Source organism: Botryllus schlosseri, chromosome 14 (assembly GCF_051294905.1).
Source record: "Botryllus schlosseri isolate E-star chromosome 14, Bs_hap1, whole genome shotgun sequence".
NCBI classification, from domain to species: domain Eukaryota; kingdom Metazoa; phylum Chordata; class Ascidiacea; order Stolidobranchia; family Styelidae; genus Botryllus; species Botryllus schlosseri.
The window spans coordinates 25369846-25392300 of NC_137249.1; the positions used below are offsets into that span (position 1 = coordinate 25369846).

Below are 22455 nucleotides of genomic sequence, written 5' to 3' on the forward strand. Positions count from 1 at the left end.
TGGCCACAGTCCGGTTCAGGAGCCGGAGCCGGAGCAGGATTTTGATGAATTTTACTGTGGCCGGATCGGAGCCGGATTCTGAAACTGTCATATGAGCCGGATTTAAACAGGATTTGATATTCATAACAAATATTGGGTGATAAAGGTTCAAGATATCTTATATTCAGTGAAAAACGCTGCTTCGATATTATTTCCGTAGTTAAATGCATTCATTGCTATGGATCAAGCCCAGGCTGGTTCCGACAATAAATGACAACGTTGAGACCGCTGATACCGGTCACGTCGTTGAAATGCGTAAGCAACATAAGTAAAGTTTCTGCAATGATGAGATGACTGCTGGTTGAGATGAGGGAGGACGAAGGCAGGCTCCAGCAAGCGAGCTGCAGAACAGTTTGTTCCTCAGATATTGATTCTTATACTTCCTGTTCATCAGCCATTAGGGTACTTGATATCAGTTGTCAGGATGACAGAGAAGCGAGGTATCGGTATTGTTGCAGAATGCAGAGGTAACTGGTGGTTCTGATTTCTGATGTCATTTGGAATGATTGTGTGATGGTATGGTAATGTATGAATATATGCTGGCATGGTCAATTGGTCATGTTTATGATTTTAGGAACACACTAGAACTGAAGTACCACCGGTATACTCTATGATTGATGGTGCACATCATCATTCATCATGCTGATTATATAATATTATATATATTTCCTATTCATTGCTGCTCTATCAAGTGATCATTTTGATTGATTCATCCATTTTGTTTGATACATGTCTGTTCTGTGAAAATATAGTTCCAATCTTCAGTAGTACTATAGGCCTAGTTGTCTTGGCCAAGTCACAATGCACAATATCTGATTTTGTTGCTGGCATCATGGCATGCCTGAGTTACTATGTTTACCCTCTCCGTAAAGCAACTAATATTGCTTTCTCTGTTCTCACAGTCTTTTAAGCTCATTTCCCCTGCCTAGTTCCTACTACTCGCATTTATATTAAAGATACATACCAAACCTAACATTATTGATTCGAAATGTGATATAAATAAACCCTTGTAACGCATTACTTGATATTAATTTGTTGATTATAATGTTCATATCTGTTTTGCAGGCTATATTTAATGTGAAATAGCACTAAAGCAATAGCAGGATTTTTTCGGATCCTAATTTTGATGCTCAACTGTCGGACTCCGAAATCCTATTTGACTGTCGGATCAGGACGGATACGGATTCCCAAAATCTGGAATCCGCCCATCTCTGCTTACCGGGCCAGTGGGCATACTCAGGTGCCGCAGGTATCACTACGGTGTCACGCCCGTCACTCAGGTATCCCCACTGAGCTGTATAAACTTGGCTTACCATACGTCCTCTTTTTTTTTTTTTTGTCCTCTTTTTTGACTTTTTTGAAAGTGTCCTCGGAGGACGCCCTTTTCTCCTCTTTTTTGAGATTTTGTCCTCTTTTTTGAAAATTTAGGTCAGATTTAGAGGAAATTGCGAGTGATATGCCGCAAATTAGCGCAGAAGTGAAGCTCCGGCGGGTATTTCGGAGGGAAAAGCGGTGATTTCAGCTCTGAGCGAAAAGAAGACCTTTTCTTTTTTTTTTTTTTTAGTCAACCGATCATGAAGTGGGAAAAATTTACCGGTTTTTGAGAATTCTTCTCCAGTTTTGCATGTCTGAAATTTCTGAAAAAGTGTCCTCTTTTTTCATTTCCGAAATATGGTAAGCCTATATAAACATCCCACTGATATCTGCAAGGATCGGAATTTAGCTTGCTAGCCGGACAGGAATCCGATCGGGGGTGCAGGTGTTTATATAGCTCAGTGGTGCAGACTAGATGACCTTACTGTAAAGGCCGTATCGCATCTCCGTCGTCAAAGCATCTCGATGGTGCCATATCTCTCTCTCTCTCTCTCTCTCTCTCTCTCTCTCTCTCTCTCTCTCTTATCCGGAACAGGATTGAATGCTAATTCGCATGTTGCCTGAGTTCCAGATCTGGATCAAGACATAATTTCAAATTCAGGAAAGTGAGTAATGTTGAGCGTCGGCGACACGCAGGCGACCCGGTTCAAGTCCCGTCGTTGGAGGTTATTCTGGGCTCCTCATCTCCCGTGTCGCTGTTCGTACGGCGACAAAAAAAGCCCAGAAAAGAAGACCCTTGAAGAATGAAAAAAGACAAGAGCAAGAAGGAGTGACAAAAAGAACCGACGAAAAAGGAAAGGAAGGAAAGGAAAGGACGTAGTTTATTTTTGCCCTTGATTTGCCCTTGATGTTTTTGCGACATATTCACCGACTCATGATATACATACACACGATCTGTGCATACTGCATAGTGCATATATGCATACCATGAGTGCATGATGTGAATATGCCGCTGGACAAGGAAAGTACAGATATAACCTTGTACGACTTTCTAAGTCTTGCACCACCCCTCCATGCTGTCGCAGTAATGCATCAACGCCGAGCGGGGAAGTCACGGATACCAGTGTTACTAATCAGGTCTTTGGTCTGACCCGGCCGGGGATCGAACCAGTGACCTACCGATCAAGAAACCGGCCGCTTCACCATTACGCTATCTTGTCGGTAAAGATAAAGATTAACATCGAAAAGAATGTGACATCGGTCACTAGGCTGAGCTGGATGCTACATCAATAGAGACCGCAACTGGTGGTTTCGGCATCCTCCTATATCTGTTCATTCCATCGCATTTTGTCTTATATATCGCATCATTGTACATTCTGTGAGTGTCTTGGGCAGATGAAAATATATTCTGACGATAATTGTTGATTATACTTTTATAATTAGCTTCCTTCGATGCTATGTGTTGCAACAGATTACGTGCCCGCAGTAGGCCTACAATCAGGACCGTTACAGCACTTCGTCAGTCCCCCACCCCCCAACGTTGGTCTTAGGTCTCCATAGGGGGATAAGGCCCCTATGGACATTATACAAGGCCACCATATAAGGCCGGCCCTGTGGATATGCAGCTGTAGCAGCTGGAGGTAGACTGTTGCTCTTGGTGCAGTTCTTAGTAACAGATATATTCTCAATGCAATGGTTTATTCAGAACGTTGCAGTAGTTTGCGTATAGAGTCTCATAATCAAAGTAATTCTAAACACGTGTTACATACACTTCAATGGGAGTCTCGACTCTCGAGTAATCACAACAAGAAGTAGTTTCTTATCCGAGACATAGCGAAATACAGAGGTGGTCAAAGTAGTCAAGAAAGCTACTCAAGTAGATGTAGAAGTAGCGACGAATAAATCTACTCAAGTACGAGTAGAAGTACTTCTTTCATAAGCCACCTAAAACTATTTGAAGTAGAAGTAGAATTGTCCGACTTTAAATCTACTCAAGTAAGTAAGTAGTTTTGAAAACAGTCTTAATTCGTTCGACTGTCTAAAGCTGGTAATTGAGCTATGCGGAAGTTGCAGAGAGCTTGATTCGTATTGATGCATCCCAGGAAGTATCAATTTTCGACAGAATGAGCAGTCTTTCGCATCATGGGATGCAAATTATAGTATTGATCTGAAGATGCGATACTAACCCTTTGTTTACTAGAAGACCCCGTTTTAGAGAATATCATAGCATGGCGCCCTACCCCATACTAGAAGGCCCCAAGTTCAGGCGAATAGCAATACGTCGAAGTTGTATCAGATACGGTTTCATCACTTTGCACGATTAGTATACGTTAATAAAAAATATTGTGAATCTTAAAAGTTATAATTAGTGTAGCTTTATTTTCGGAAAATAAAGGCATTACTACACTTGCATTCATGCTTCAACATGCGTGTTCTGCAGGCAAAAGAACTGAAAGTAATTAGAACTCACAGTGGAAACATAGAATTGAGAGTATAGAATTACAAATACCACTTCTAAAAAGCGGAAAATATATTTCATGTATTTTTTCCATAAAGCTTCAAAAGTGATCTGCTAAAACAAATGTAACGTTCGAAAAAGCCGGATTTTCCAGATTAGCAGGACATTTCATGGGCTGCTAGATTACGATATGATAGGTGGGCTAATTGCTAGATTGCGAAACGGTAGTTTCAAACGTTGTGGAGGGTCATATTTACTGTGATGAAATGTTTGATATGGGCGACAATGCGGTGTGAGCGGAACCAAGCAATCAGGCACCTTCATTATATTCACTGATACTTTCCTGAAAACATATTGTCACTCCATAACTACTGTGCGCGAAGCGCAACAAAATTTCTGGGCTTTATTTTACTTTTATGAATATTAAATGTTGGTACTCCGTGAAAACAGCCTGGGCACTCCTCAGGCTAGCTTTGGTATTGGAGGATCAAACTACTTCTACTTGACAAACTCTAAATAGCGAAAAGTAAGTAAGTGGATCACAAAATATTAGGAAGTAGAAGTAGAAGTAGATAATATCAGATCTACTTGAGTACTTCCAACAAGTAAAAGTACTTCGTTACTGACCACCTCTGGCGAAATATCATGGGCGAGTGATCACAGCGGGATAGCTGCAATACGAACAATAATTGTGAAACAGTGAATTCCATGATAAAGGTATACAGACGCAATGGCAAAAATGTAAACTGACGAAATTGGTTGATCTGCTACATGAAATGGTAACGACAATGTATTTGTATGTACAAAGGGCATTTTATAATCAAGGGATTTAGCGACTGAAGGAAAAATTTCCAAAGTATGAATTGCATTTATATGAATGGGACTAAAATCGGACAAGTAAAAATGAATGGTGTTTGCAAGGTTTTCTTTGGGAAGCAATATTGCCTGCTGATGCTAACTTGCAAGTTTTTTCAGAAGCTACGCATCACGGTTCCAAATAAATATGCTAGATCGAAACTAGGCCGCGGCCGCCGAAAAAGAATGCAAATGGCCATTTTTAGTTAAATTGATACTGATCAGAGGTGGTCAAAGTAGTCAAGAAAGCTACTCAAGTAGAAGTAGAAGTAGCGATGAAAAAATCTACTCAAGTACGAGTAGAAGTACTTCTTCCATAAGAAACCTAAAACTACTTGAAGTAGAAGTAGAATTGGCTGACTTTAAAAGTGCTCAAGTAAGTAAGTAGTTGTGAAAACGATCCTAATTCGTTCAGATGGATTGTAACAAATAGCAAATTTAGCTATGCGAAAGGTGACGAGCTTAATTGATTCATAATGATGCATACCAGCAGCGCAGGTATCCAATTTTCGATAGCATAAGCATTCGTCCACATGATGGGATGAAAATGATAGCATTGATATGGAAATGCGATACTTATCCTCTGTTTTCTCGAACAGCACGTTTTAGAAAATAGCATGGTATGGCGCCATATTATATAGTAAACGCGATTATAGTAAACGATAATGAAAAATACGGGGGACCGTAAAAACGACATCTTGTGTTGCTTTATTTCCGGAAATTAAAGGCATTACTACACTTGCTTTTATACTTCAACATGTATTTTATCCACACAAAATAACTGATATCAATTATAACTCAAAGTTTATGAGACTGGGAATTGAAAATGAAGCGTAAATACTACTTCTAAAAGCGGAACACGTTTTTATGCCTTTAGTCCAGAAATTTTCAAAGGTGGTATGCTAAAACAGCTCTAAAACTGACAAAAAAAGTCAGAGTCCACTTTTCCAGGTTAGGACGCGCCGTGGACATGCTAGATTTCCATATGACAAGTAAATACTAGATTGCAAAACATCAGTTTCAAACGTTGATGAGCCAGTGTTTGGATGACTCGATTCATGACTTGACTCGAGTCAGACTCGAGTCACCTTTTACGTATGACTTGACTTGACTCGAGTCACTTTGCTAAAATGACTTGACTTGACTCGGCGGATAAAAAATGCGGATTGACTCGTGACTCGGAGCAAAATTCACGAGTCAATTTCAAGTCATCAAGTAATCGGTGTCGATAAAAATAACCATATCTTGGAAATGGTCGGATTGTTCACGAAACGCTGGTGTGATCCATGAAAGAGACCAATCATTCTGCGATCCTGCGTGTTACTGAGCCTCCATTGCCTATCACAAATAAATTGACAGCAAATGAAGTGATCGAAGCTTACAGCTTACGTTTATTGTAAACTAGTTTAGTAAATTAATTTGATAGCAAAATTCTATTTCTGTTCTCTGTTCTTACCTGGACAAAACCTTTTGTTTTATTGAAATTGAATTCGAATATAGTTAGTTTATATAGTCATCTGCCATTGGCGCTGGCTCGAATTGTATCATATCAATTTGTAAATGGGTAACGGATTGCATCTTATCACTTCATTTCTCTATTCTCTATTTTGGCTGGTAACTATAAACTGAGGCTATGAAATTACTTACGTAGTTTATCAGTTCTACGTATATGTGAGCGATACAGCGCCTTCGTGCATGTGTACTTAACTTTATATTCGTTCTACGGTTCGGAATCGATGATCACTCAATCTGTATTTCAGACAGCTAGCAAAATGCAATGACGTAACCATGCCTCATACTTCGAAAAGCTACTTGACTTGAATTGTGACTTGACTCGTGACTTGACTTGACTTGACTTGACTCGAGTCACCTCCAAAAATCGATTGGCTTGACTTGACTCGAGTCACCTTCGAAAATCGATCGACTTGACTTGACTCGAGTCAAAATGAAATGACTCGTGACTCGAAGGTAGTGACTTGATCCCAACACTGTGATGAGCCATATATACTGTGATGAATTATTTCATATGGACGAAAGGCGACAATGTGGTGTGAACGCAGGGACATCTAGTTATAGATATCCCTGTGTGAACGGAACCACGCCAACCCGCTACCTAAATTATATTCATCGAGACTTTCGTGAAATCATACTGGTAACTCCGTATCCACTGAGCGCGAAGCGTGACGAAAATTCTGTGCTTTACCCAACTTTTATGAAAATTAATTGTTGATACTCTGCGAAAACAGCCCCGAAATTCCGCAGGCTATCTTTCTGATTGGAAGATTGAACTACTTCTACTTGAAAAACTGAAAATAGCGAAAAGTAAGTAAGTAGATCACAAAATATTACGAAGTAGCTAAAATCAGATCTACTTGAGTAAGTACCAGAAGTAGAGGAAAACTACCTGAGTACTTCAAAAAAGTAGAAGTAGCCTACTTCGTTACTGACCACCTCTGATACTGATTGCAAATAATTTCGTTCCGGGGTTACGTTATTTTCGTTCATGAAACTTATTACTTTTATTAGAAAAAACAGCATCGTAAATATCCCTACTACACACAGGAGTAGAAGGGATTATGAAATTTAAATGCAGGTTTGAACGCAGTCCGGATATGATACTCCATTGAGATATCTGTTCACGGCCAGGTGGTATACGAGTGATACTTGTTGACCTGATTGGAATCGCTGGTCGATTTGCCTGATACATTAGGTGAGCAGCGATGATTTTCCAAGTTAAAGTAATTTAATAAAAAATAATTAAAAAATAAGACAGTGTGAGCACAGGAGACCGATTCCATAGAGGCTTGTTGAGTGAGTGAATCTTGGTCTACTTCATCATCGCACAAATCATCTTGTTGCCTTGCTATATTGCGTCCTGAATCTAGTTTACGCCTGACATTGCTCGCAATGCGAAAATTGGCGTGTTTTCATAATCATTGTAGGAGACGATGCCTTTGTATTCTGACCTGACTATGTCGCATCGCAGACGTAGTCTTGACGCGATACTTTTTAGGCAGAGAGATACCTGGATGATAGTTGAGTGATACCTGGGTGATACAGCTGATACTTGAGTGATACACCTGATACTTGAGTGATAGGTGATACAGCTGTATATCCACAGGGCCTATAAGGCCCCTATATCTATCGAAGTTTTCGGTCAGAACAACGGTCGACGCGAAAATGCCCATTTCTATAAATCATGCGTTTTTTTTGTTGGGGGTTAGGGTATCCAATAATGAAGAATATGACATCATTGAATCTCGCGCAGCGCGAAAAAAAAATTGAAAAAGTTCCATAAATTTCCAAAAAAAAAATACAATTTTGGGCATCTTCGAGCTCGCCCCCCTCATTGGGGGTGCGGGAGTTTAGGTCCTGAGTGCAATGGCAGGTAACCAAATATCGTTTGCGCCGTACAAGTAACTTGACATAGGTCGCAAGCTTGCGTCCGCTGCTGTCAGAGTAGTGCATTCAAAACAGTTATTCAGATATGCCTATACGTCCTACGTAGCCTACGTCATTGCGCCGTTGGTAGCGTAAATGAGTCTCACATCCTAAATCTCTTGAAACAAGTTATTATACTCGCATTACTCAGGGTTCATCCTGTAATATGAGATAATATTTCAAGTACGAAGTAAGTTGCTGTGATATGGTGCGTATTAGGCTGATCACGTGGCAAAGTTGCAGCGAAAGTGTGGTGGTCGAAGTACTTACCATAGAAATTCAAGTAGACGCAGAAGTAACGGCGTCAATTTCTACTCAAGTAGAAGTAAAAGTAACTTTTTATAGGTATGTAAAAAAGTAAGCATTCTGGGCCTAGTTTTTGATATCACTATCAATTTATTGATATTTTCTTCCTTTCAAAACATCACAAGATTGCGATACAATGAAAAGATGGGAGGGCGTCGAAACGACTTGGATCAGTCTTTGAAATCAGACACCCACTGCTTCTTGCTGTACATTTATTATGGTTTCCATGTGCCATCAACCAGATACGAGATAAGATAAAAAGCGGTTAAGCACGACTGATACGGTCATGCACAGTTGGATAAGATATGACGTCATACCTTGTTACTTTACAGGGAAGCATCATCGCAATACATAGGCTACAATATCAAAATATCACAAAACTAATAGAAAACGAAATCGAATTAGGATATAAATTACAGCAACGAATCAAGTTGTAATATAGTCTTGCAAGTATGCTGGCCGAATTACTGTACGGCTTGGCCTGCTCCGACTGGAACTACTGTCGCTGTTCACTACTGCTGGTCTGGCAATAGAAATGTCGTCAAAGTCAAATGCAACATGCGGACGTGTTATAGTAGTTCGAATCAACTTTCTGTTGCGTCGGTAGGTCGTTCCATCCGCAGGGTTGTAATGACTCGACTCACGATTTTCTGATGACTCGACTTGACTCGAGTAATTTTCTGAAAATACGGAAATGACTCGACTCGACTCGAGTCAATATGTGTATGGACTCGACTTGGACTCGAGTCATTGCGCATGACTCGAACCAAGTTATTTGACTCGGGACTCAGACTGCCAAGGCCGACATTTCATTGTATTTTCGAAGAATAGTCAAGTAACCACCCTATTGGGCAGGCCTGGGCAAAGTGTAGCCCGCCGAGCGATTCTGTGCGGCCCGCGAAAGGGAGCTTGAAATTTAAAATATCAAACCTAATTTTTAGTGTTGCTGCGTGGACTAAAACCATACGATGTATAAACTGGACCGGAAATTCGTTTACTATCAAGCCTGTTCATTAACATACCGTGATTACGCAGCCTATACGTTTACGTACCTCACATGCCTAATCCAGATTAAAACTAAAGTCAATGTAGCAAGTTATGCCGTTAGAATTAAAGTCAGAAGAAGTCATCAAACCTTCTTTGGTACCATTGTCACAATACGCATTACACGGTCTGTGTTTCAAATTGTTACGTGATGTGTTTCCAAATCCATGATTCATGAAAAAGTGAATCAATGCCCATGACTTCTATGAATATATCACCACCCATAAAGGATGTCAAAAAAAGAGAGCCGAAAGTTGAAATTCCAAGATGGTTAATAACAGCAACCTTCGCTAATCAACAAGGTCATTTCAGCAAGCTGCAAACTTCTCAGAAACCAGCTACCAACACAATAAGCTATATATTATCCTTAGGACCGTAACTACCGCACCTCAAACCCCTCAATTGCGTGGCGAGCTCGACGGACGCCCAAAATTATTTCATGAGTGAACATAAATTTTTTTTTTTTTTGAATATTTATGCAACTTCATTCAATGGTTTGTATAGAATGTGCAATTGTGCATTTCCGCGTTAGCCATTACAGCGCCACGACGCACCAAGATAAATGAACTTTAGGCCAACACGGGATTCCGAGAAGGCTCTGCAATTGCAGCTGCTGATCAAATTAACTAAGTAAAGGGATTAAAGCTCGACAGCGAGAAGAATTTGGCCGAAAAGGGCTGCCCTTATGTTGACCGAAAACCACAAAGTCCAATTGTCCATAGGTAGGCTTACCATATTTTGGAAATCTAAAAGGGGGACACTTTTCCTAGGCTTGCAAAACCGGAGAAGAATTCTCAAAAACCGGTGAATTTATCCCACTTTCTGATCGGATGACTAGAAAAAAAAAAAGGTCTTCTCTCCGCTAAGAGCTCAAAACTACCGTTTTTCTCTCCGCATTGCTAGGTGGTTGACTGAAAAAAAAAAAGGTCACCGTTCCGCTCAGAGCTCAAATCACCGTTTTTCACTCCGAAATACCCGCCGGCCTTAAAAAGCGGGACGTTTGGCTGACTGGTCGGGACGCCGGGACAAGACGTCAAAAAGCGGGACTGTCCCGCCTAAAGCGGGACGTGTGGTAAGCCTATCCATAGGCAATATTTGCCAGTGAAGAAATACCAATCGGGAATCGGGGTCATCTTTTTAGTTTGGTACGCTTCGGTGATTTCAATATCTTTTCACATATCAGACGGCAGGAGTAGTTAGTATGATCGGTCGCGATTCGCAATGGGGTTCTTATGGGTGCGGCGGTGATTCGCCTGGAAACCGGGGGTGGTGACTCGTACTTTCAGACCCCCCTCTCGGCGGTGATTCGCCATGTGTTCTTATGGACGCGGTGGTGATTCGTACTTTCGGGTATATAAGCTGCGGCGGTGACTCGTATTGAAAACTCGTGGTCGTGATTCGTACTTTCAGACCCCTCATGCGGTGGTGAATCGTATTGAAATACTCGTGTTAGTGAGTCGTATTTTCAGGTATAGGCTGCGTTGGTGAGTCGTATTTTCAGGTATAGGCTGCGGCGGTGATTCGTCTGTCATGTATTCTTACAGGGTCTCTGCTGATTCACCATTACTTCGTTTCCATGCTCGACCGACGGTCGGCCGAAAGGCCATGACGCATGCGTTGTACAGTACATGTCGGCCGTGTTTCCATGACCAGGCGTAATCCGACCGTGACTTGGCCGAACTAGGTGGGCGAAGCGATCGCAACGACGTTTTTGGCTTACTTTATGTAATAATTTCATAGTAATCACAAGATTGCGATAAAATGACTCTGTAGGAATGAGCCAAGATGACTTATAGCGACCATTCAGTCAAACAACACTCTTTGACCTTGAACACGTAGGCCTAAATCCATCCATCATGTAAAATGGTCATGATGAACCAATTGCTTAAAACTAACAGAAGATAAAATAAAATGAAATAAAAATGAAAATTGGTGGCATATCTTAGTATGTGGGGGATATAGATATGGGATATCGTGGTCCAATAATTTCGAGCGCAGAATAGTAACTTGTCCAGTAGTCTACCGGTACTACTGTTTCGTCGTCATGATTCAGACATGAACTTCCAGTGTCCTGTTGATGATTTGCTTACAAGGGGAATGTGAATAAGTTCAGCTAGTTTGTGGTCAAACGGTATAGTACCCATGCACCAGAACACAAACCCTCGAATTGTGGCAGCAGCGTATGTGATCAGATCGCGAAGATTTCGGTAGCCTACGGGTAATTCGTAGCAGTACCGGTACTACTAAATTCCATTGCAATCATAATTAAATTCCGGGTTTTTGAAGGCGTCCAAGATCCTTCCGGAGTGCAGCCATAGTTAATTTGATACGAAAAGTGTATTGTAAGTAGCGAATACCAATTCGCTAATCCAAGACACAGCGCAAGCATGGCCGAAGGGCTAAGCCGAAGGATTCACTCGATGGCCGACGAGTTGGCCGACGTGGGTGTGCAATCTGTGCATGCGCAACGAAATTCTCTCGTTCGTCGGCCGAATCTCTCGAAAATGGGCCAATCGGCCGTGCATGGAAACGCAGTACATGTGTTCTTATGGGCGTGGCGGTGATTCGTACTTTCGAGTATAGGCATCTCTCGCGCGGTGTTGAATATGTATCAGGTATGGTAAATAGTCACGTGATTGGTCCTTAGTTAATTTGTATATCGCAAATTATTATATATGACCAATTTGAAGTAATCCCAACGTTTACGGTGAGTGCGACAATTATATATCGTTATTCTTATGGACGCGGCGGTGATTCGTACTTTAGGTTATAGACTGTGGGTGGTATGTCGTACTTTCAGCAAAAAAGGTGTGAAATAGTTTGCTAAATCAAGGAATCACTTCCAAGGTAATATTTTGGTAATTAGTTTACCACAGAGCCGGCGTAGACGGCAATTCGAATACCAACAATAGCCGCGTTCACATACTAACACTCCAAAAAGGTGTGAAATATTTGTAAAAGCCTACGACCGCTCACAAGATAACACATCAGAATAGCCATCTCTCGTGGTTTGATGTTACAAAGGTAGGAATTACGCACAAGTAATATTTTGGTAATTAGTTTGCCACAGAGCCGGCGTAGACGGCGTCTCGAATATCAACAATAGCCGCGTTCACATACTAACACTCCAAAAAGGTGTGAAATATTTGTAAAATCCTACGACCACTCACAAGATAACACATCAGAATAGCCATCTCTCGTGGTTTGATGTTACAAAGGTAGGAATTACGCACAAGTAATATTTTGGTAATTAGTTTGCCACAGAGCCGGCGTAGACGGCGACTCGAATATCAACAATAGCCGCGTTCACAAACTAACATTTCAAAAATGTGTGAAATAGGTTGCAAATCCCACGATCGCTCACGAGATAACACCTAAGACATAGCCATCTCTCGCAACTTGTTGTTACATACATTCCAATTGCCACAATGTAATATTTTGATAATCAGTATGTCACAGAACTGGATTTCACTGGTAAAATTTAATAAGTAACGAATAACAGAACCGTCGCAGACGGTGATTCGAATACCGACAAATTCTCACTTATTTCTGATCCAACCCTAATCCTTTGCGAAGTTGACGCTTATTCAAAAAGGTGTGAAATAATTGTAAAACCCTACGTCGTTGACAGGATAATGCATCAGACATAGCGATCTAGTTATAGCACGGGTCGGAATCCATTCGCGAGATGTTCTATAGGTAAATTGAGGTAATCCGAAACGAAATATTTTGACTTGGTGTAGTGTGAATTGAAATAGGATTGACAAACATGACTACCATCTTTCCAAGTACCATTTCGATATTACACGCACATTGACTTGAAACAGGTAATGAAACATTACAACTCTATTCACGATCCGGCTTTCCGTTTGTCAAAGAGACATTTTAACATCTTACCATACTCAAAAGAATTATTCATAACATTAACCGGTGTTAAAAATATAGTTTTCACTTACTTGATTATATCACTACAACTCGCAAACTTGAATTAATTCATCCTGGTTGTATTCATATGACCGATTATTTTTATTCAACTGTAAAGGTCGTTACTATTCTGTAAGACAAAGTATTTACTAATCGGTACATATACGACTTGGCATAAACCTATTACATTTTGAGTATACGAGATTTGAATGTCTGAACAATAACTGAGAATTAAATAATCACAAGTTAATCCATATATTACAGCGTAAAAGATATTGGAATGTCAGCAACTCTTTACAGTCATAGTTACAACCACATTAACTAATCTACCCAAGCAACACGTCATGATCATTCCTGAAATCAACACGTACGCAGCCACTGACTTGAGTTAAACACAAAGCGGCATCGAGTTTTAAATCCGCTTGCAGCTGACGGATTATTCGAATGCATCGATGGAGAATATTATTGAACACGTCGGTATTGTTACTTCAATAAATTTTCGCTTACACCGACTGCGAAAGTTAATATCGAATGACAAGACTTGATCACATATTTGTTGAACACATACATGACAAAACACATTACCGAGTTTTTATAAACTAGTCATATTACTCTACACATCCATCAATATCAGAATGCGAGTCATCAAACTTTTTGTTAAATGTAACATTGCACTTTTGAAATCGGATTCGTTATAGTCATACAAGTTGTATTAAACCCAACACCAAAACAAAAGGACTTTTTAGTTCATTGAAATCAAATCATTCGTCTTCGACTTGTGCTTTATCAGATTGCACGCAACAATTCGTTACGAATGAGCTGTAACCAAAGTTAAGAAATCTTTGTGTCCCCAGATATAGAAGATGAATCTACCTAACACAATCACGAATCGGTGTTTCTGAGTATTTCACGGATGTAATAAACTTGTTAGTGTCACCCATCTAAAAGTATGCATGCGTTCGATTTCCATACCGCCTGTTGCGATGCTTAGGATTCGCTTACGATGACCAAGAGTGAGGATTTAACATCAATGTCGTTACTGTCGGTATTCGTAACAGAGAATTGAAACATTACACAGTGTGAAAATATCTCTTTGATATCAAAGCACTACCCCAAGTACACGATTAATAATCAACTCCGTTCACACTTTCTATAGAACGTGCTAAATGTAAAATATCGCGAGGAGGCTTTGATCATTACAAAAGTAAATTGGGATATGTTTGCTAGACGCATCCAATTCAACTAGAAATGTCTAGTGCACAACCATCGTAATATCAAGGAAGTACTTGCTACGCTGTAATTCACTAAACGTGTTTTGCATTGTTGTTCATTTGTAGTATTGATTGAAATTGTTTTTTGAACCCTCAAATAATAATTCCCGACATGAAACTAAGTCGCTGAAAGTCGTTACCATCACAAAGAAAAAATTTGCACGATGTTTGCCAAATGTGTCCTATAGTTAGGTGTACTAGAATTATTTGTGTAACTCATACACCGACAAAGAAATCGGAAATTTTTCCGTTGTCATTCGCTAAAGTAAATGCCATCACAATACTATGTCACTAAAAGACTTTACTTGTATGTGATTGAATCCCTAGCAACTCACTAAATCAAACCCTAAGGAAATTTCACTCACTCGACGGATATGAAACAGCGTCGCTTAATCGGTCTATATCGTTTTTCTAAATGCAAATCATATCTGACAAGCAGAAAATAATTTTTACTCGCTTGGTAATGACACCAAGGTGTGGGTCTTCATTCAATATTTTGTTTGTGTCAAATACTTTGCAATAAACACACAGGAGTTGTTGAGCTTTACGTCATCAGGCTGTCATCTGTACATCAAGATTACATCCGATTTGTAACTGTATCGTTTACCTAACCGAATTGTATGCACAGTTTGATATTTTTGTCATTTAATGATTGCTGAACATATCACTTCGAAATACTGCGTTGGTATAAATTTCCATCGTCGTGATAATCGAAGTACATTTGTTTCGAATTCGTAACAATCGACTTTTCTATGACATGATAAATTTTTGACAAGTTATGCTTTGAAGATTGGTTGCATATCACGAAAAATAATATACCACTAATATTGATACTGTTACTCCATTGATCGGTATTTTCAAGCGAGTAAAATTTATTACTTGAGTTTCTCCACTTACTATATGTAAATATAAACTCATCCGTCGTTTAACATCACAAAGACATCGATAAAAAGTAGGCAATCAAACGCGACAAGTTTAACTTTTGTAGGTTGTGTATGATTACCCCACACAACTCATTTCTTACCAAAGGCATATGAAATATATTCATCTCACACGAAAATATTCACTCGATATTCCCATGCTACGAATCTGTACAATGATTGGAGGTGCTTTCAAACTGTTTCGATACCTCAAGAACTTTATTGTCTGAATGGCTATTCACGTATCTTAATAATCAAATAGTGCAACACAGAACTAGTACTAACAGAAACATCAGAGTCGTTTACACAAAAGTTTGTATGTGTACAGTATGTGAATACCATGTGTAAGTCCAGCACAATTGTGGTATCCATTCGAGTTTAGTTAACACAATTTGTGACACAGAGGTCGCGTCATCTTTCGTGAAAGAAAAGCATACTCACTTCCCGAGGGTTCTGTCAATGCCATAGCAATAAACCCGCTCCTCCAACAACAGAGTACATATGTTTTCTAGACACCGTCCTTAAATCTTACACACAGATCAATCTACTTTGCTAACGAAAAGTGCTGAGTCATCACATGATTGTCCTCACAACAAAACAATCAGTAGATGGAGCTGTATTCAAATGTTCCAAACCGTTTGCAGGCCAGTGACAAATTTTGCAATGGTTATGTTTTATCGAGTTGTTGTTCAGCGTCAAGTCTCCATGTTGAAGCGTACATTAAAACAGCACAGTCACAATCCAATTAAAACCACGAATCTATTTTCAGTTCCTCACAAACTGTCACATACAGAAAAATAAATTTTATTTCCCCAAACATACTTGTAACCAATCGCTTTCATTAAACACCCAACACCATAAAAGTATTTACTTTCTACAACATAGACATTCCGATGTAGTCAAGAAATATTTTTATTAACCAAAATCATCGACTTCTGTTTACGGCGTTAGTGTGTTCATGTCATACATGTGGGGGTCAGTATTAAAATGGACACGACACGACTGAATGTAAGGAGATAGAATTTTTTGTGGTGTAGGCTATTGAACTGATAAAATTGCTAATAAACCAATAATGATGATGATGATCCAATGTTTATGTGCTTTCCATTCGAGAACCTCTGCTTTATAGACTATTACGCTTTGCGACTATAGTTTATAACCGTTCCATTTTATTCAACAAAATAACTGCAACAATACAACTAGTACATCGTTTAATTGTCAATCATCAGTGAGGATGAGATCTAGTTGGTATTATTAGTATTTTATCATATAAAAACACCAACAGATAGTGACGAGATTGAAGAATAGGAAGGTATCGGAATGACATGAGGTCTTTCAACCAGACAGCTATTTGGTTAAGGTCATAATATATCTAGAAAGGGTTTGTGTTGAATCCAGTTCAATCTGGTGTAGTTTGGGCCGCTAAATGGCGAGAATAATAATGATAGAACCATTGGAGTTGGTGATGAGGATATAATCATAATTTCAGCACTTCCATCACGAGAACAAGACGCCAAGAAATAGCATCATTTTCGTCGGCTAACGGCTATTTCATATCCATATGAATGCTTTAAGTTGATATGGATACTTCAATGATATATATACAATGATTGGAAACTGCCACGCCCTTTAACGCTATAAGATAGATTCCCGGCGAAATCAGTCCGTCGCGGGATATGCTTGAGTAGAGGTACGGGATTGCGTATGTGGGGGAGTGCTGCAATCGACCTTTCTGACGTACTAATTCACTGATTTTCCCCAATTGGTTTAGTTTTTGTTGGATTCTTGAGCATAGTGAGGCAGTGCTGCATTCTAGGATGTAATATAACTTTTAACAATGCACATTTATCAAAGCACCGACTAGCTGTGAGGCATTTTAGCATCGGTTGCAACCATGCATGCACGACACAGCCTAAAAAATTAATAGATACTGTGGGTGAGCGTCAATATAGATGTGCAGAACCTAGATCAGTGGTTCCCAACCTGTGGTACGCGTACCACTAGTGGTACGCGAAGGTCTTCTAGGTGGTACGCGAGTAGATTCTGCTGTTTTATTCAGCCGAAGGGAGTTATTAGTTCAGGTGGGGTTAATTTTGTATTTTTTGAAGATTTTTGACTAGTGGTGTAAAAACAGCTCCATGCATCCCATCAACCCTGGTTGATAATGTCAAGTTTAATATAATTTGTTATTACTTGGGCGATTTTTTGACATGTCAAAAATATGTCAAAATTTTGTCAAAATTTAAGCGTTAGGTCAAGAAATTGTCAATTTGACCCTCTATTTCGTTTGAATCGTAGATTTTGCACTGTCGGTGAACTTATCATTTGATATTTTACAGCTTGTAGCCTACTTTATAGGCCTACCGTTGTGGAGGGCCCATTGTCTGCTCATCGTGAATCATAAAGGTTCAAACGAAACAAATAGGTTGACAATTGACATGATGTTGTGGTCAACGAACCGCTATCTGAAGTAGGACTGCTTGGGCATTGTATGGTTCTTACATCAAGAAGCGCATGATGAAAAATTTTGAAGTATACAATATTGTCAGAATGACCCAGCACGGTGTGTCTACAGCAGTGTACGCACAACTTCAGTGTTGTCAGCCAACAACTGCTGCTGTTGAACGTTCTTTCTCCATTCTTGGCAAGCTACTAGTAAGGACAGACACTTTCTACCCGGGAATGCAGGAAATTATCTTTCGTTGTACTAGAACAAATTTTAATTAACTCTACCATAATACGTGGTGTACCTACTGGAATTCTTCATACGGCCAGATATAGTAGTTTTATCATATAAATATTTTCAGTTATAAAGTCAAAAACGCTTTTTCAGGCCAAACTACTTAATAAGGACAAACAGTCCCAGCCATAAATGAATATAATTTCTACAATTTTATCATCAGGGGCGAAAACACCTAATTTGAGGTCAAAATTTGGTCAAAATTAAGCTTTTTTAAGGTAAAAAATGTCAGAATTTCGATTTTTAAGGTCAAAATCTTCCGTTTATAAGGTCAAAAAAATCGCCATAGTTATTACACCCCACATAGGTCGAATACGTGATTATGACGTCATAAATGGTGGAAACATTTTGACCGCCAACTTCGTCCGTAACGTATGTAGGTGGTACGCGAGCACTGCATAAAACCTCGAAGTGGTACGTGGGTGGAAAAAGGTTGGGAACCACTGACCTAGATGGATTGTTAAAAGAGGATTTTAAAATATTCTGGCAGCATTTATGTCACCTGATTTTTTAAAAGAGAAGGGTTGATTACGATAATTGTGTGAGCAACTAAGTTGTTTTATATAGTAAATATTGTGGGGCCGAATTCACCAAGGGCCGAGTACACTGGCAACCATAGTATCAGACTATCAGTATATAGCGATTGCACCTTCATAATATAAAATCGGAACTAACAGGAAACTATCATTGTACTGATTGGTAAAATGCCAACATATATAACTTTTTACCGGGTCAGGCCGTTGAATCCACATCAATGATGAGAATCGGCATTGTTCCAAACAATATTCCATCGGCAAAACAATGAACTAGAATGACATTGAGGATAATCACTCCATAGTTGGTATTGTTCACATCGACCTGGCGTGATATGTCGTACTCCTCTCAATAGTTGAATCTTTCACACCGGGGTGTCCGAAAACGTCTACCAATGCCCATTTATTCAAAATATACCTGGTAAACGTTTTGGCACTTCTTTGATATAAACTACCGATCGTTCTGGCACACTTCCTGGAGTCGCATATAATATGTCCTAAATTGTTATATGTCTTGGTGCGGTAATGGCCAACGCCGATATGTCTATTTCTATAAATCTTGTGTGTTTTTTCTTGGAGGAAGAGTAGGCTACAAATATTGAAGATGTTAGCCAGCTTGACATCGCGCCCAGCGCGAAAAAATTTTGAAAAAGTTGCATAAATTTTTAAAAAATGCTCTTTAATTTATGCTAATTCACGAAATAATTTTGGGCCCCCTTCGAGCTCGGCTCCCCCCCAATTGGGGGGTTTGGGGTGCGGCAGTTACGGTGCTGATTCTATGGCGTCTTATTCATTGAAAGGTTAGGAAATGATTTTGTAACCTTCGTCATTGTATAGTGTGTACGTCTATGGTATTTTATGTATTATATAACCTTCATAACTTTTCGCTATTTGCATCACGCTTTATGACCTGAGCATGAGCATCAACTTGCATTTGTATGTGCTGCTGCCTCAAATACCCAGGTTATTTTTCCAGCAATGTAACTCCACAATCCTCCAATGCAAAATCTCTCTCTTGAATATGCACATTGCTCATATATATTGCATATGCCGTAGTACGGAAAATACTTGACGGATTGAATATTTAACTTGATTTCAATTGTAGTTGACTGGAAAAACTGTGACATAACAAATTCCCATTCTGTAAATGTCTAATGCATAAATTTTTTACAGGACCGTTAACATTCTAACTTTCAAGAAAAGATTGTTCGTGTATTGAAACAGCCGCAAAGCAACCCACTACCGCGAGGAAATTGAAAAGAATTTAGGGATCTTAATAAAAGTGCAAATCATTATCTTATGGGATTCTGGCACGCCGGGCAGTCCATGAGAAGCAACCATGTCATGTCCACTCTGCTTCAGACATTGAGATGTTTCCAAAGATTGTAGTCAAAATGAATAATACTTTGACGATTGGTGCCGGATTGGATTGATACTCATTGGATCGATTGATGCAGAGAAAAATGGTCTTGCTGAAAGACTATGCATATTATTCGAGTGCGAGAGGTGAAGAGATGGACACTACAATGCAATCTGTGGATAATTTCGTGTGCCTTGTGAATATGACAACCAAGTTCAGCTACAACTGCCATTTAAAACCATATTGCATTCCAGATAATATTGCTTCACTTGTACTAGCTGGAAAAAAATATGCCGCTACTGCAAAACTGGAGATATTCTTATGCCGCAGAAACAGCAACGAAATTCGTGAGCAGGGAAGCTTATCAAAGAGACAAGAAAACAACAACAATGATAAATTTGATACGAACATTTTTGCCAATCCATCGAGCAGACTACCTCATTATCACCAAGAGATTGAGTCTTGATCCGTTATTGGAATCATTTTTAGCCTGATCAGGAAATCTGGCCGCACCTGCGACATGGAATTTTTCAAAGAATAATTGATTTCTAAAGAGGCTTGAAACATACTAGTGATCAAATGCCATGGTACTTGATGCTTCAATGCCCTCCGATGTTCAACGTCATGTAAAATCGCTGCTCTACCATCCAACTGCTGTCCTGTTATTGTCATTAAGAGAGAATAAGAAAGCTCGAAAAAATAACATTTGAGAATATATATTTTTGTTACGTGACAAGAAACATTGACGTTATCAACTATTAGGCACGGTTATTCGATTGTTCATAATAGCACAGCACAGTTTCATAAATTACAACAAAAATAGATGCACACAGTACATTTATCGAATGGCTTAAACATAGGTATATCTGATACTGTAATTTCCATAAACATGAAAATCCCTTTTTGCTACATATTTACTTGACTTAAATGCTTTCCGTTGACTAAGATTTTGGTTCTTCTTATTCTGAATGTAGATGACAACAAGTAGGCTATGAGATAATAACAAAAGTTGTTTATGCAGTTTTCAAGTGTTATAGTAAATGAAATATCCATACCCTGTATAAAATTATCAATGATATTATGGTGTTGGTATCCTCATTGAAATTTAGTCACGACTAGTATCAGAGCATTTAGGAGTCCATGAAGAGGTGACGTATTTAAGCTGTTCAAAATCCTGCTTCTGTTATAGGCTACCCATCCGATGACACATTGTTATGATGCTCGGATTCGATCAGCTTCTTCCATGATCACCTCGACCGTTGAGGTAATAGATGGAGATGTGTAAGTTCGGAAATTTGTTGAGTGAAGGGGATTGTTGGATAGTCTCTATTCCGTCCCATTCTTCAAGTCAACTATGATTGTAAGAGTTGACAAACTGGACATGGACAACATTACAATTTATTGACTATACAAAGTATATGCTGTGAACAATCATTTATATATCATTGGCTGTGCACAAGTCTATCAAACCTGACATGGACAGTAGCAGGAACTTTCTACCTATTGTGGGTCGCTCCTGCGCACACATACACTTATAAGCTATACCATCATATCATGGTAAATTGTACTCGTGAAGTAGTTGGAAAAAGTAAGTTAAGACCAGGTTTTGCAGACGTTTCTTACTCAATTGGATATTGAAATCTACTTGTTGAAGCAGAAAATGAACGGTCTGAAAAGTACTCGAGTAGTATGAAGAAATGAGTTGGACTATACTTTGTATACGTCTGTTAGTCAATTGTATAATGTATCTACAAGCTGCTGACGATTACTCCTGATAAGTATCAAACAAAAATATTTTTTATTCAATTGTATATATGAGCATTCGAATCACAAGATGAATCTCCGTAGCAAAGGAATAATGGCTATTATTACTTCAAAAACGTGATGCTTTTTGCGATATCCTCAAGTATAGGTTTTGCCTACTTTCACAACTTCAGAAGGCCTGACTTCAGAGTCAGTTTTAGAACCTGCCTGAATTGACTTGAAAAATTTAGAAATGACTTCGTGCCGTGATTAAAAATTTGCAATGACTTGAAGATAGTGACCTGATCCCAACTCTACCACGTACTATGAAGTATCCACCTTTATTTGATACTGCGCGACCACCTCCAATCACAATGTTCATCACGTAGGCACACTGGTGCATCAGTTTCGTCTGAATATTAAGCCATGGTACTGGTATTGGATAAAACCTGTACAGTATGCACACATTTCACCTGCAAATAGGTCTCGATAGAAAACTTTTCACTA

General features: G+C 39.3%; 4 long non-coding RNA genes across 4 annotated transcripts in view; 2 read left to right on the forward strand and 2 right to left on the reverse strand.

The window, feature by feature from the left end:
• LOC145455467 (uncharacterized) overlaps nucleotides 1-22455 on the reverse strand; it is a 286288-nt gene that overhangs the window by 261637 nt on the left and 2196 nt on the right. The window lies entirely within an intron of this gene.
• The window catches only part of LOC145455468 (uncharacterized), a 175944-nt gene that overhangs the window by 35117 nt on the left and 118372 nt on the right, over nucleotides 1-22455 (forward strand). The gene's annotated exons all lie outside the window — the stretch shown is intronic.
• Nucleotides 5-3765, forward strand: LOC145456576 (uncharacterized). The gene is made up of 2 exons (XR_013920652.1): nucleotides 5-1319; nucleotides 1985-3765. It is a non-coding gene; the product is annotated as an uncharacterized LOC145456576 (long non-coding RNA).
• LOC145456575 (uncharacterized) lies at nucleotides 1582-21419 on the reverse strand. Its single transcript, XR_013920651.1, has 2 exons — nucleotides 21079-21419; nucleotides 1582-1719 (listed from the first exon to the last, which is right to left on the reverse strand). It is a non-coding gene; the product is annotated as an uncharacterized LOC145456575 (long non-coding RNA).